Below are 12,708 nucleotides of genomic sequence, written 5' to 3' on the forward strand. Positions count from 1 at the left end.
AAATCCTGAGCAGGATTCTCTCAAAATCCTGAGCAGGATTTCATCAGAATCCTGAGCAGGATTCTATCAGAATCCTGAGCAGGATTCTATCAGAATGCTGAGCAGGATTTTCTCAGAATCCTGAGCAGGATTCTCTCAGAATCCTGAGCAGGATTCTCTCGGAATCCTGAGAGGAATTCTATCAGAATCCTGAGAGGGATTCTCTCAGAATCCTGAGAGGGATTCTCTCAGAATCCTGAGAGGAATTCTCTCAGAATCCTGAGAGGGATTCTCTCAGAATCCTGAGAGGGATTCTCTCAGAATCCCGACCAGGATTCTCTCAGAACCCCGATCAGGATTCTCTCAGAATCCCGACCAGGATTCTCTCAGAATTCCGACCAGGATTCTCTCAGAATCCCGACCAGGATTCTCTGAGAGGGATTCTCTCAGAATCCTGAGAGGGATTTACTCAAAATCCTGAGAGGGATTTTCTCAGAATCCTGAGCAGGATTCTCTCAGAATTTTGAGCAGAGTTCTCTCAGAATGCTGAGCAGGAAATCCTGAGCAGGATTCTCTCAGAATCCTGAAAGGGATTCTCTTAGAATCCTGAGCAGGATTCGCTCAGAATCCTGAGCAGGATTCGCTCAGTATTCTAAGCAGGTTTCTCTCAGAATTCTGAGCAGGATTCTCTCAGAATCCTAAGCAGGATTCTCTCAGAATCCTAAGCAGGATTCTATCAGCATCCTGAGTAGGATTCTCTCAAAACCCTGAGCAGGATTCCTAAGCAGGATTCTCTCAGAATCCTGACCAGGATTCTCTCAGAATCCTGACCAGGATTCTCTCAGAATCGTGAAAGGGATTCTCTTAGAATCCTGAGCAGGATTCGCTCAGAATCCTGAGCAGGCTTCGCTCAGAATCCTGAGCAGGATTCGCTCAGTATTCTGAGCAGGATTCTCTTAGAATCCTGAGCAGGATTCTCTCAGAATTCTGAAGCAGGATTCTCTCAGAATTCTGAGCAAGATTCTCTCAGAATCCTAAGCAGGATTCTATCAGCATCCTGAGTAGGATTCTCTCAAAATCCTGAGCAGGATTCTCTCAGAATCCTGAGCAGGATTCTCTCAGAACCCCGACCAGGATTCAGAGCAGGATTCTCTCAGAATCCTGAGCAGGATTCTCTCAGAAATCTTAGAAGGATTCTCTCGAAATTCAGAGAAGGATTCTCTCAGAATCCTGAGAGAGATTCTCTCAGAATCCTAAGAGAGATTCTCTCAGAATCCTGAGAGATATGCTCTTGAATTCCTGAAAGGGATTCTCCCAAAGTCCTGAGAGGGATTCTCCCAGAATCCTAAGCAGGATTCTCTTAGAATTCTGAGCAGGATTCTCTCAGAATCCTGAGCAGGATTCTCTCAGAATCCTGAGCAGGATTCTCTCAGAATCCTGAGCAGTATTCTCTAAGAGTTCTGAGCAGGATTCTCTCAGAATCCTGAGCAGAATTCTATCAGCATCCTGAGCAGGATTCTCTCAGAATCCAGAGGGGAACATTTGTATTAAATGGGATCTCTAGAAAAATTCCTGCAAGAATCCATAGTGGATTTTCTTTATCATACTCTGTCAGACTTCTACAAAGCATACCTGTAGAAATATATTTAGAGATAAATCTGGAATGATAGCTGAAGCAACCCAAAAGGACTGTCTTCGAGAAACTGTAAAGGTGATCTTGGTGGAACTTTTGTAGGTATTTCAGGCTAAATTTCTGGAAATGTCAAAAGGTATCTCAAGAAGAATCACTGGGAAGGTTCCCGAAGGAATAAGTAGATAATCTTGAGGAAGTAATGTAGATTTTTGTAAATAAATTTAATTTTTTGATTCATTGGCAAGGAATAAATTTTAAATATCATCTGAAGTCGGGAAACATTTTCATTTAATCTCACTTGGAAAACACAAGTGGCAAAATCTCATCACCGCAACAGCCGAAAAAACAAACGAAATGCCCATGTTTTATCCTCTTCCGGTCATAAAACACCCGGCGAAAAATCATCACAAGCGCAGTCAGACAAGAGTTTTGCACGATGGTTATTGCTTAATTCGTTTATGGCCCATATTTTGTGGGCGAGGGTGCCGGAATGCAAACCGAAATATTGGCAATTGGTACGAGAAAACGTGGAGGTGGTGGTGGCATCGGCGAGGAGATGTGAGAATTAACTTCACAAAGCTCGATTTATTAGGTGTTGGGGATCGTCACGGGCTTCCACCCCCATTTGAATGCTGTGGGTGGTGGACCCAAGAGACGAGGGCTGAGATATAAAGAGAGAGAAAAAATAAAAACTGCATGGTGGACTGTGAGAAATAGATTTACGGCTCGTACGTGATTGGAAAAATGTTTCTGTTGTGGAGCCACGAGTGGTGGAATAAAAAAAAACTGGCGGTATTCGAAATGGTGTTGGAGATTTGTTTTGTGGCTTCAGGATTTTTTCCCTTTGCCTGTTGTGTCAATTTGTTCGGTGGATTTATTTGATTTATTTCCATTAATGGCATTAGGCACGGAAAATTGTCATCGCTGGAATTCAATTTATTTGTGGATTTCGATAAAGCCTCAAATTGATGCCATTCCAAGTGGCTGTTATCCATCTGTAAATATAAACACAATTATATGCAAGCGAAGTGAAATCCATCATTATTTGATGAATATAAATATGCACACGTATTGAACCAACAACGCAATTAAAAATTATTCTTACGATCAGCTATTGCAACTTCGTTGTTCGTTATTGTAGCTGAAACCAGCGGAATGCTTGGAAAAGGAATAAAACCGAGATTCTTTCAGAATCCTGAAAAGGATTATCTCGGAGCTTTAACAGATTCCTCATATCGGAATCCTGACAGAAATTCTCTCGGAAACCTGACAAGGATTCTCTTGGAATTCTCACAGGAATTCTCTCGGTTCAACTTACGAAAACCTTTGAACTTAATCATTAATTAAGGTTTCAATGTTTGTATTACAAACCTTTGATAGCTTTAGAAGAAATCTGATAGTGCCTCTTATATTTTATTATTAAAATCAAACTGTCCTCAATTTATTCATTTTAACTAATTAATTTCCTCTGTGTTTATATTTCAGGTTCTCTTCGAAGCTGCATCGATAAAATTAGAACTGCACGCAACTAACGAACCAAATCAAGCAGCAAACATCACATACTACGAACTTATTCCACGTGATTTCCCTAATCAATCATTGTTCTCGAAAATTGGGCTCACATAATTATGCTCAGGTTCACCCCCCTGTTAGAATCTAACTTCGACCCAAAAAGTAGCACTCCGCAGCACTATAAATAGGAAATAACTCCATTAATTAGCGGAGCGCCACGCATATACAAACTGTGCAGTCATTGTGGACAGGCAGAAGTGTGATTTGTGCAAAGTGACCGACTGACCGGGAGCAACGTTGCAGTTCTCCTCCCCTGGAAAACGCGAAAACCGCACCTCGTTGCCATCGTCAGCATCATCATTAGCATCCGGTGGAGAAACAATTCTCCCCCTACTCCAATGTGAAAGCGAAGCGTTGTAGCAATCAGCGAATTTTCCACCTGTACGGTCATAATAACTGTTCGCGCCACTTGCCACAGGAAGTGAGTGCACAAATCATTGACACACATTGGGGGAGAAATTTTATTGAGGTGGCCAAAATATAAAGTGCTTTGGGGATGTGTACTAGGGGTTGTATGTCTTCGTCAAATGATCTTGAGTGAAATGGAGCTTTATTTTGACGGTATTGTGTTTGTTCTAGATCAAACTTATCTAGACAAGTTCTAACTTTTGATAGAAGCATTGGAGCAAAGAAGGTTCTTCTGGAAAGTTTTTTTACTGTATATTTTCTTACAAATGATCTACACACATATACCATGCTCTAAAACCTTAGCGAATTAAGCTACTTACATTTGAAGATAAAGCAGTTCAATAGCAATAACGGTTTGACTGAAACGAAAAAAAATAAGAGCATACAAGGGATAGATTTATGGTGTCTTTAGCAAAGTTGTAGGTTTAAACGACATTACTGTGATGCATCAATACCCAGACGCTTAAGTGGACACAAATCTTCAAATTCGAATATGAGTCTGTTGTTTTTTAAAAGCCCCAATGTAATATTGTTTGAGACATTTTTTCAAATAAGATCTTCACGAAAGTGATTAACTTTTTAGTAAAAACAATGATTTTAACATAAAAATCATTTAAATATTAGAGCATGTCTTGTCTATAAATCCGGACACCTGATGCAAACGATGTCCTTAAATCCGGACACTTTTGAATCGAAATCCGGACATCTGTATTGTAGCATGTAAAATTCGTTTAATTTTAATGAAAACCATATCAACACATAATCAAATATAAATATTAAATAAGCTTGAAGTTCGCGTTTGCCCTACAATGTCAAAAAGAATAGCACGTCTGAAATATTAATGGTTTGATTACCTGAGCCACATGCAGAACTGCAGTCGACGCGGCTCGAGCTGTTATTATTAAAATTATACACTATATATTTCACTATCAAATGGTTTTTGATAACTCACTATGTTTCTTATAGTTATTTTTAGATTTTCTCTTATTTTGTCTTGCTTGGAACTCACTTATACTAGTTAAACGTGGCTCTTTTAGACAATGTCCGGATCTCAAAACACTGGCTCGTAATCCCGGACAGTCTTTGCACATACCAATAAACGTTTATTTCCAGATTATTCTACAACAGTGCACTCTCCAAACTTTTAAAATATATTTTCTCAAACACTTATGATTAAAACTTGCTAAAAAAATACACTTCACGAACTACACTTTTTTATATTAAACTTTGGGAGGGATTATTAGAGTATGTTTAAAACTACAAATGAACTTTAACACTTCACTTTTTGCAAAAAAAAAAAATAAAATACTAAAATCACTAAGGTGAGCAAATACCTTTAAACTCTAATATGTGTTGCTTATCTTGACAGATAGGCCTATTTCGTCTGCGACTTACAGACTTCTTCAGTGTCGAGTGCTCGACTTGCGGAACTTCAAGCTTATTTAATACTGACTGAGTCTATTTCCGTTTAAATCACTTCAATAACAATACAAATGAAACACATTATCACAAGAAAATCACTCGAACTGCGTTTGTCAACACTTCTACCGAACAAACTAACGATGCGAAAAAATGACGTCCAGACGGAGCGGCATATTTATTTTGCTTGTTTATTGATGATTTGGCAAAGATAACTAGATTACAAATATCAGGAAAGTGATCAGAAGTATCATAACTACTTAATATGGTTAAAAACAGGCAGAATTATATTTTATTTAACGTTTAATTAATGAATATTATCAGAGTGTCCGGATATTTGTACCGTCCGGATTTTGATTCATCACGGAAGTCTTCTTCTTCTTCTTTCCGGCATTACGTCCCCACTGGGACAGAGCCTGCTTCTCAGCTTAGTGTTCTTATGGGCACTTCCATAGTTATTAACTGAGAGCTTACTGTGCCTATGACCATTTTTGCATGCGTATATCGAGTGGCAGGTACGAAGATACTTTATGCCCTGGGAAGTCGAGAAAATTTACAACCCGAAAAGATCCTCGACCGGTGGGATTCGAACCCACGACCCTCAGCTTGGTCTTGCTGAATAGCTGCGCGTTTACCGCTACGGCTCTCTGGGCCCCTAGTCTGTCTGTCTGTTCTAGTCTGTCCCAAATAAATCTCTCATAGTTTTTCGTCAATAATTTCCTTCATGGTATGTCAAATGTTGCGTGAAAATTCCATTCAAATCGGTACATACAGTGAGAGGCAAAATAAAGTGCCCACCTTACCAGTTTTCGAATTTCTCTCATTGATTTGGTTCAAATTAAAGTTAACACACCTAAATCTTTTGTGATATTTTATTTTTGATGTTCTTTTAAAGTTGCACTTACGAAATTTTGATTAAAAAAAGAATTTTACTTAAAGAAAAAGAAAATCAATTTGTATTGAAAAAAAAGTAGTGACAAAAATAAGTGCCCACTTCCTTCTTGGCCCCAGAAAAGATGATTTAAGAAAAATAAAAAGCAATTTAATAGTTAATGTGTCCTCCTTTGGCCTTAAGGACTTGCTGGAGGCTCTTCGGCATGCTTTTCACCAGGTTTTGTAGGTGTTGTGGATCTAGTTCTTCCCAGGCGCGCTCCAAGGCTTCAAAATAATTATTTTTGTTGGTAACACCAGTTTTTTCAACCCTAGCATCGAGAATCGCCCACAAATTCTCGATGGGGTTGAGGTCTGGGCTTTGTGGAGGCCATTCCAGCGGTTTAATCCGACAAGACCGGAAGAAAGACTTGGTCTTCTTTCCAGTATGCTTCGGGTCGTTGTTCTAGAGAAATATGAATTTCTCTTCAAGGCCCGTCTGGATCAGCGAAACCTCCAGATTTTCCAGCAAGATGTTAATGTAGGAATCTGCCGTCATTATTCCGTCGATTTTCACGACGCTTCCTACTCCACTCCATGAAAAACACCCCCAGACCATCACATTTCATCACATCACACTTCCATGCGTCACCGTTCCTTGGATGTGGCGCTCCTGAAGCTCGAGCTGTCTAACCGAGAGCGGCGGGCTCGTGTGTGATGCAGAGCACCACATCCAAGGAACGGTGAAGCATGGAGGAGGAAATGTGATGGTCTGGGGGTGTTTTTCATGGAGTGGAGTAGAAAACCTCGTGAAAATCGACGGAATAATGATGGCAGATTCCTACATTAACATCTTGCTGGAAAATCTGGAGGTTTCGCTGATCCAGACGGGCCTTGAAGAGAAATTCATATTTCTCTAGAACAACGACCCGAAGCATACTGGAAAGAAGACCAAGTCTTTTTTCCGGTCTTGTCGGATTAAACCGCTGGAATGGCCTCCACAAAGCCCAGACCTCAACCCCATCGAGAATTTGTGGGCGATTCTCGATGCCAGGGTTGAAAAAACTGGTGTTACCAACAAAAATAATTATTTTGAAGCCTTGGAGCGCGCCTGGGAAGAACTAGATCCACAACACCTACAAAACCTGGTGAAAAGCATGCCGAAGAGCCTCCAGCAAGTCCTTAAGGCCAAAGGAGGACACATTAACTATTAAATTGCTTTTTATTTTTCTTAAATCATCTTTTCTGGGGCCAAGAAGGAAGTGGGCACTTATTTTTGTCACTACTTTTTTTTCAATACAAATTGATTTTCTTTTTCTTTAAGTAAAATTCTTTTTTTTATCAAAATTTCGTAAGTGCAACTTTAAAAGAACATCAAAAATAAAATATCACAAAAGATTTAGGTGTGTTAACTTTAATTTGAACCAAATCAATGAGAGAAATTCGAAAACTGGTAAGGTGGGCACTTTATTTTGCCTCTCACTGTACATAACAAATGCTTGCCGAAATGTATTATTTCGTAAGGAAAATAAAAAAAGATTGCAAATATATTGTTCAATACTGTATAAGTAAAGATATTTAAATCGCTGGTTAATTAGAACAATTAACCACATTCTTATTTTTGGAACTGGGAGAGATAGGACTGCAGGAATGCCTCCAGCGATTTCTTCAGAATTATCTCCAAGGATTCATCCAGCATATACTCTCGGGATTTCTTCTGAAATTCTTCCAGGGATTTCTTCTGGAATTCCTCGCGGATTTCTCCAGTAATGTATCTTGGAATTTCTCCAGAAGTTGCTTCAGAGATTCATCGATTTTTCCTGGAAGAAGAGATTAAGAATTCCTCCAGAGATTTCTTCGTCGGCTTCTACAAAGGGATTTTTCCAAGGATTACTCCAGAGATTCTCCCAGATATGCCTTCAGGGGTTTATTCAGAAATTTACTCAGGCAATTCTTCAGGGACTCCCACAGGATTTTTTCTAGAGGCTTTTTCAGAAATTTCTCCAGTAATATCTATACGAGCATTCCCCTAGAGATTTCTTCAAACATTTCTGCATGAATTTCTTAAGGGATTACTCCATTAATCTCTACAAGAATTGTTACAGAGAGTTTTTAAGAAATTCCTCCAGAAGCTCTTGCAAGAATTTCTTCAGAGATTCTTCCACGGATTTATTCAAAGATTCCTCCAGGGATACTCCCTAGCATTTCTCTAGGGATCCTTCCAAGCAAAATTACCGATATTTCTACATAAATGTTGCATCAGCGATTACAGGGAATTTGGAAGAATTTCTGTAAAAGTTTCTAGAGGTATCCTTAAGGTAAAGATGAATCGAAGCCAAACCTCAAATTTTCAAGAGCACAAATAACGGAACACCCGTTTGAGTTGAAAACTTAATCGAATGGTCACCACCAGCTAGTGACCAATCGATTAGGTTTTCAGCTTAAACGGATGTTTGGTTCTCCAGATTTGGGCTCTTGAAAATTTGAGGTTTGGCTTCGATTCATCTTCACCTTAAAGAAACACCTTGAGGAATCCCAGTACAGCTCTACCTGGGGGAATCTATAGAGAAACAACTGTAGACCATCATGTAGAAAAGCGATTTTCGTGGAAGAATCCCTCATAGAATCATTGGAGAAACTCCTGCAGAATTTCTGCTGAAGCTTTTCCTGGAGCCAGTCTTAAACGTATGATAGCGATCAAAAGAAGAATTATTTAATTAATCCTGGACTAATTTCTGGTATAATTCGTGGAGAAATTTTCAAAGGAATGCCTGGAGAAATTATTGGAAGAATCAGTAAATATATTCCTAAAGATATTTTGGATGTAATTCTTGCATCATTCTCTGGAGGTTTTCTTGCCTAAATTCTTTGTGGTTTAACTGTAGCCGTATTAGTAGAGTTCTAAGATAGTGATTGAGCTTCTTTTTTACTTATGGGCTTATGGCTATTTATGGCTAACATATTTGCTTGGTATTAAATCAGATTGTACAAAATGTTTTTTTTTTATTCTAGAGTGTTACTCCACCTATCCAAAACAACAAAAATATTTGCATTATTTGATGGCTTATTAGAATTAGTCTCTTTGATGAGACATCTTTACATGGAGAGCATCGAAAAAATCAGAATTGATGGAGTCCTTGACTTATTTTACTAGGTCAAAAAATCATCTATTCCAGACTGTCTAGGCATCGACCAATTATGATTTGTCGAATGATTCCGGTTAGTTATATTTTCAACTTTTCCTAAATTTGGATGTGTCGGAAACGGTTCCGGGTATTTTAATATAATACACTAAAAATGACTCTATGACACTACCCCGAACGCCATTACCCCGAATGCATAACATTTTGAGACTTATTCTAGTTAGAGAGTGGGGAGATAATTGTTCGATTCCTAATGAGTATTCAACGAGTTTGGCTGAATAATGTATTTTTCAAATATTTTAAGATAAAAAAGCAGTTAGTTTTTCAACAAAAAATTCTTACATACTTAGTTGTAGCTGAAAAGGCTACAATGGCAACTGAGTTGTGTTTGATCCTTCGACCTTGACGCTTGCTCCTCCGGGGGCCGGCGATGAGGGCAAGATCAAACATGTCGCACATCGGTCGAGTAAAGTGAAAAAGTGACACGTTCGATTAGTTCTTTTTGATCTTTCGACGTTGACGCTTGCTCCTGAGCAGTGCGTCGAGAAAGCCTGAGCAATCGTCAGTTGTTTTCCCTCTCGGGTCGCGCGCCTATTTTCTCCGAGTGCTTTTATATAGCCAAGCAATCGAGTGAAGCTGAAAGTGGATTGTTGCTGCTCAAGGATGACGGATCAATTTGTGAGCTCGTTTCATGTTTCATTCATGAATTATTTATGTCTAAATTTATTTTTGCCTTTATTTTCGTAATTAAAAAAAAACTTTGAATGGTTCGACACTACATGTGTAGACTTGCGAAAGGTTCACTTTATTCAACAAACTTTGAAAGGTTCGTCACCTCAAGTGTCGGCAAAATTTTTCTCTACATAGATATTGTTCTTATCAAATGGAAATATAATATTTACATATAAGCATGTTAATATCTCACAAATAATTATTTATCATGGTCTAATCGCTTATCAAAGTGAATCCTGTAGCCCAACGATCCTCCCCATTAACAAACATCCCTCCCAGTAACCTTTGTGGAGATGCAGAGGCCAACACGGTCTCCAAATAGCAAAGGTTACACACTAACATTCCTTCCCCCAATCCCACCTGACTGCAAGGACGTGGCCGGCGCCGTTATTGACCATGTATAAAAAGAGGCACTGAATTATGCACACTGAAGAAGATTATGGTCAATCCCAGCCGAACTTTAGTTGATTATTTGTGCATTTTCACTGACTTCGGTCAATCACGGAATAGCAACCATTGATATGTGTAGTCAGTCTTAGCTAAGCTGAGATAAGCTAAGCTAAATAATTCTTACATACTTAGTTGTTTTTGGATGTGTTCTCTAATTTTGGTGAGATTCACACCACCACATTGCAATGGCCTGAAGAACAGCCTATTTCGAAAAGAAGGGTGAATTTATTATGAAAAGGATTGCTTTAATATGCACAAAATTAGGATGTAGTAAAGTCTCTGACAGGACGTCGGTACTAGCTTCCTTTACTCATTTTTGTATGTGTCGGGCTACTAGCATTAGGATCTTCTTAAAGATTTTGTTTCGTAAACGATGGTAATGGAAGATCACCCTGAGATAGTCGCTGCAAGTGTTGTTCTATGGAACCTGCTTAAAGACCAACCTGATAGACAACCGTTCCGCTATGACAAGGAAACGTTAATACAATTGTACATGTTAGAAAACCGGCAGCCTCTAATTGATTTTACAGTACACGTTGGTTTGTGGGATCATTAATTTGAATTTTGATGAAATAACCACAAAAAAAATTTGTTGATTTAAGACAATGAAGAAATGATGATGGCAGAAAAGTGATGAGCAAATCCATAAGTCACCTGTCTTTTTTAATACAAGAAGATAAAAGAAAGGGAAAATTTCTGATTTGAATTATAGCAGGATTCACTTCAGTAAATGCCTTCAAGAATATTTCTTTTAAAGAAGCTGTTCTATATGGAAATATTATTGACTAGCTTATCCAACGAAAACTTGAAAGAACAACATATTTAAGAAAGAAGGACAAATTTCTGGTGAAATGTTTACAGCTATGACGTGAATGATCACTGTAACAACGTGATGCTATGGCACAACCTATATTCATAAAAAAAGTATAATATTGATTTGAAAACAAAATTGAAATATGAACACCACCAAGAAGTTCAAATACCGGTGATCACGCAGCTATTCAGCAAGACCATATTAAGGGTTATGGGTTCGAATTCCTCATTTATTTAATTTTGAAGATAATGGTACTAAAATTGATTGGAAAATAACGAAGTTATGGTGACTTCACTGGAAGCCATTTTTTATAACTTGAAAGTTCACCTTCAAGACGCTTGCGTCACCTCCAAATCTTAATATTTTTAGCTCAAACTTTGAGGTTTCTCTTTAATTGAATTCATAAGAGCACATGAGTTTTTTTTTTTTTGAAAACGTTTGAAAAATAAGCCGCACCCTAGTGAGGATTCTAAGAAGAATCCTGAATATTAAGATATTGCTGAAAATCCGTTAGACGCTATTAGAATTTCGAGAAAATAGAGAGAGTTCAAGGATTGCGAAAAGAATTCTTGGATTTTGACGGAAATTCTTTGGCTTCAATAGGAATCCTCCTTGGATTCAAAACAGAAATCCAGGGTTCTGAATTATATATGGTTTCGTGTGACTCCGATTGAAATTCTGTGATTATAGTGGGAGTTCATAAACCCTGAAAACAATTCTAAGATTTCTATGGGTTCTAAGATTTGGAAGCATTCCTGTAAGAAATCTAGGGATTTTTGTATGATTCTGAGTTTCCATGAAATTTCCGAGATTATACTAAGATTTCTGAGATTTATTGGAAATTACAGAATGGGTTCAGGTGTTATGGCGTGTGTTAGAAAATGTTTGGTTAGAATGCTGGATTTGGTGATCAAAAATTTCGGCGCGGGTTTGGGGCATCCAGTTTGAATCCTTGTGTGAACCAGTGAACGTTTTCTGATTTCTATGAGAGTTTTGGGATTTCAGGGGAAATTGAAGGTTCTGGTTTTATGAAGAGTATTCTGAGATTCAGGCGAGAATGCTGGGGTTTCAGAAAATTCTTGGATTCTGTTAAGAATCCTGATGTTTTTGCGGGAACTCTGAAATTCCGATGATAATTCTTGAACATTGGATTGTGGTTCTGGAGAAAATCCAGTGATTTCATAAGAATTCTTGAAATTTTGGAAGGAGTGATGGAATTTTGGTGAAATCTATCGATTCCGCAAGTTTTAGGATTCCGCCAGGGACTTGAACAGTTTCAGTAGCATTTAGCCTGTAAGTTAGGATTTAATAAGATTTCTTGTGAAACTCTTAGAATTCAGATTAGACTTCTTCGCATCAAGTGATAACTCTCGGAACATGGAAACAATATTAGATAGCAATGGGAGTTCTGGGATTCCAGTAGGAATTTTTGGGATTCAGTTGAACTACAGTAATAATTTAGGTTTTATAGTGAGTATTCAATACTTTGATGAGACTGCTAGAATTCCCATAGAAATTTCTAAAGATTAAGAAGAATCCAGAGATTTCAATACAAATTTTTGGATTCTGTAATTAGATTTGAGCATTCCGATAGGAGTTCCAGCTTTCAAAAGGCTCCTGCTTGAGAAATCGGTAGGAGCTCCTGTGATTTCTAGAGAAACTAATAGACTCCGTTAGTAGTTCTGTTG

The 12,708-nt window shown here is 38.2% G+C and overlaps 1 protein-coding gene across 5 annotated transcripts in view; it reads left to right on the forward strand.

Moving 5' to 3' along the window:
• The window catches only part of LOC5575298 (toll-like receptor Tollo), a 476,821-nt gene that overhangs the window by 335,085 nt on the left and 129,028 nt on the right, over positions 1-12,708 (forward strand). For 3 of the 5 annotated variants that reach the window (XM_021847153.1, XM_021847154.1, XM_021847155.1), the window contains one exon: positions 3,098-3,605. The exons of 1 other annotated variant lie outside the window; for it this stretch is intronic. The gene's annotated coding sequence lies outside the window, so the exon portion shown is untranslated. The remainder of the gene's footprint in view (positions 1-3,097; positions 3,606-12,708) is intronic. One more of the 5 variants, XM_021847156.1, reaches the window with a different exon arrangement.

The sequence above is a fragment of the Aedes aegypti genome, chromosome 2 (genome assembly GCF_002204515.2).
Source record: "Aedes aegypti strain LVP_AGWG chromosome 2, AaegL5.0 Primary Assembly, whole genome shotgun sequence".
Lineage (NCBI taxonomy): Eukaryota > Metazoa > Arthropoda > Insecta > Diptera > Culicidae > Aedes > Aedes aegypti.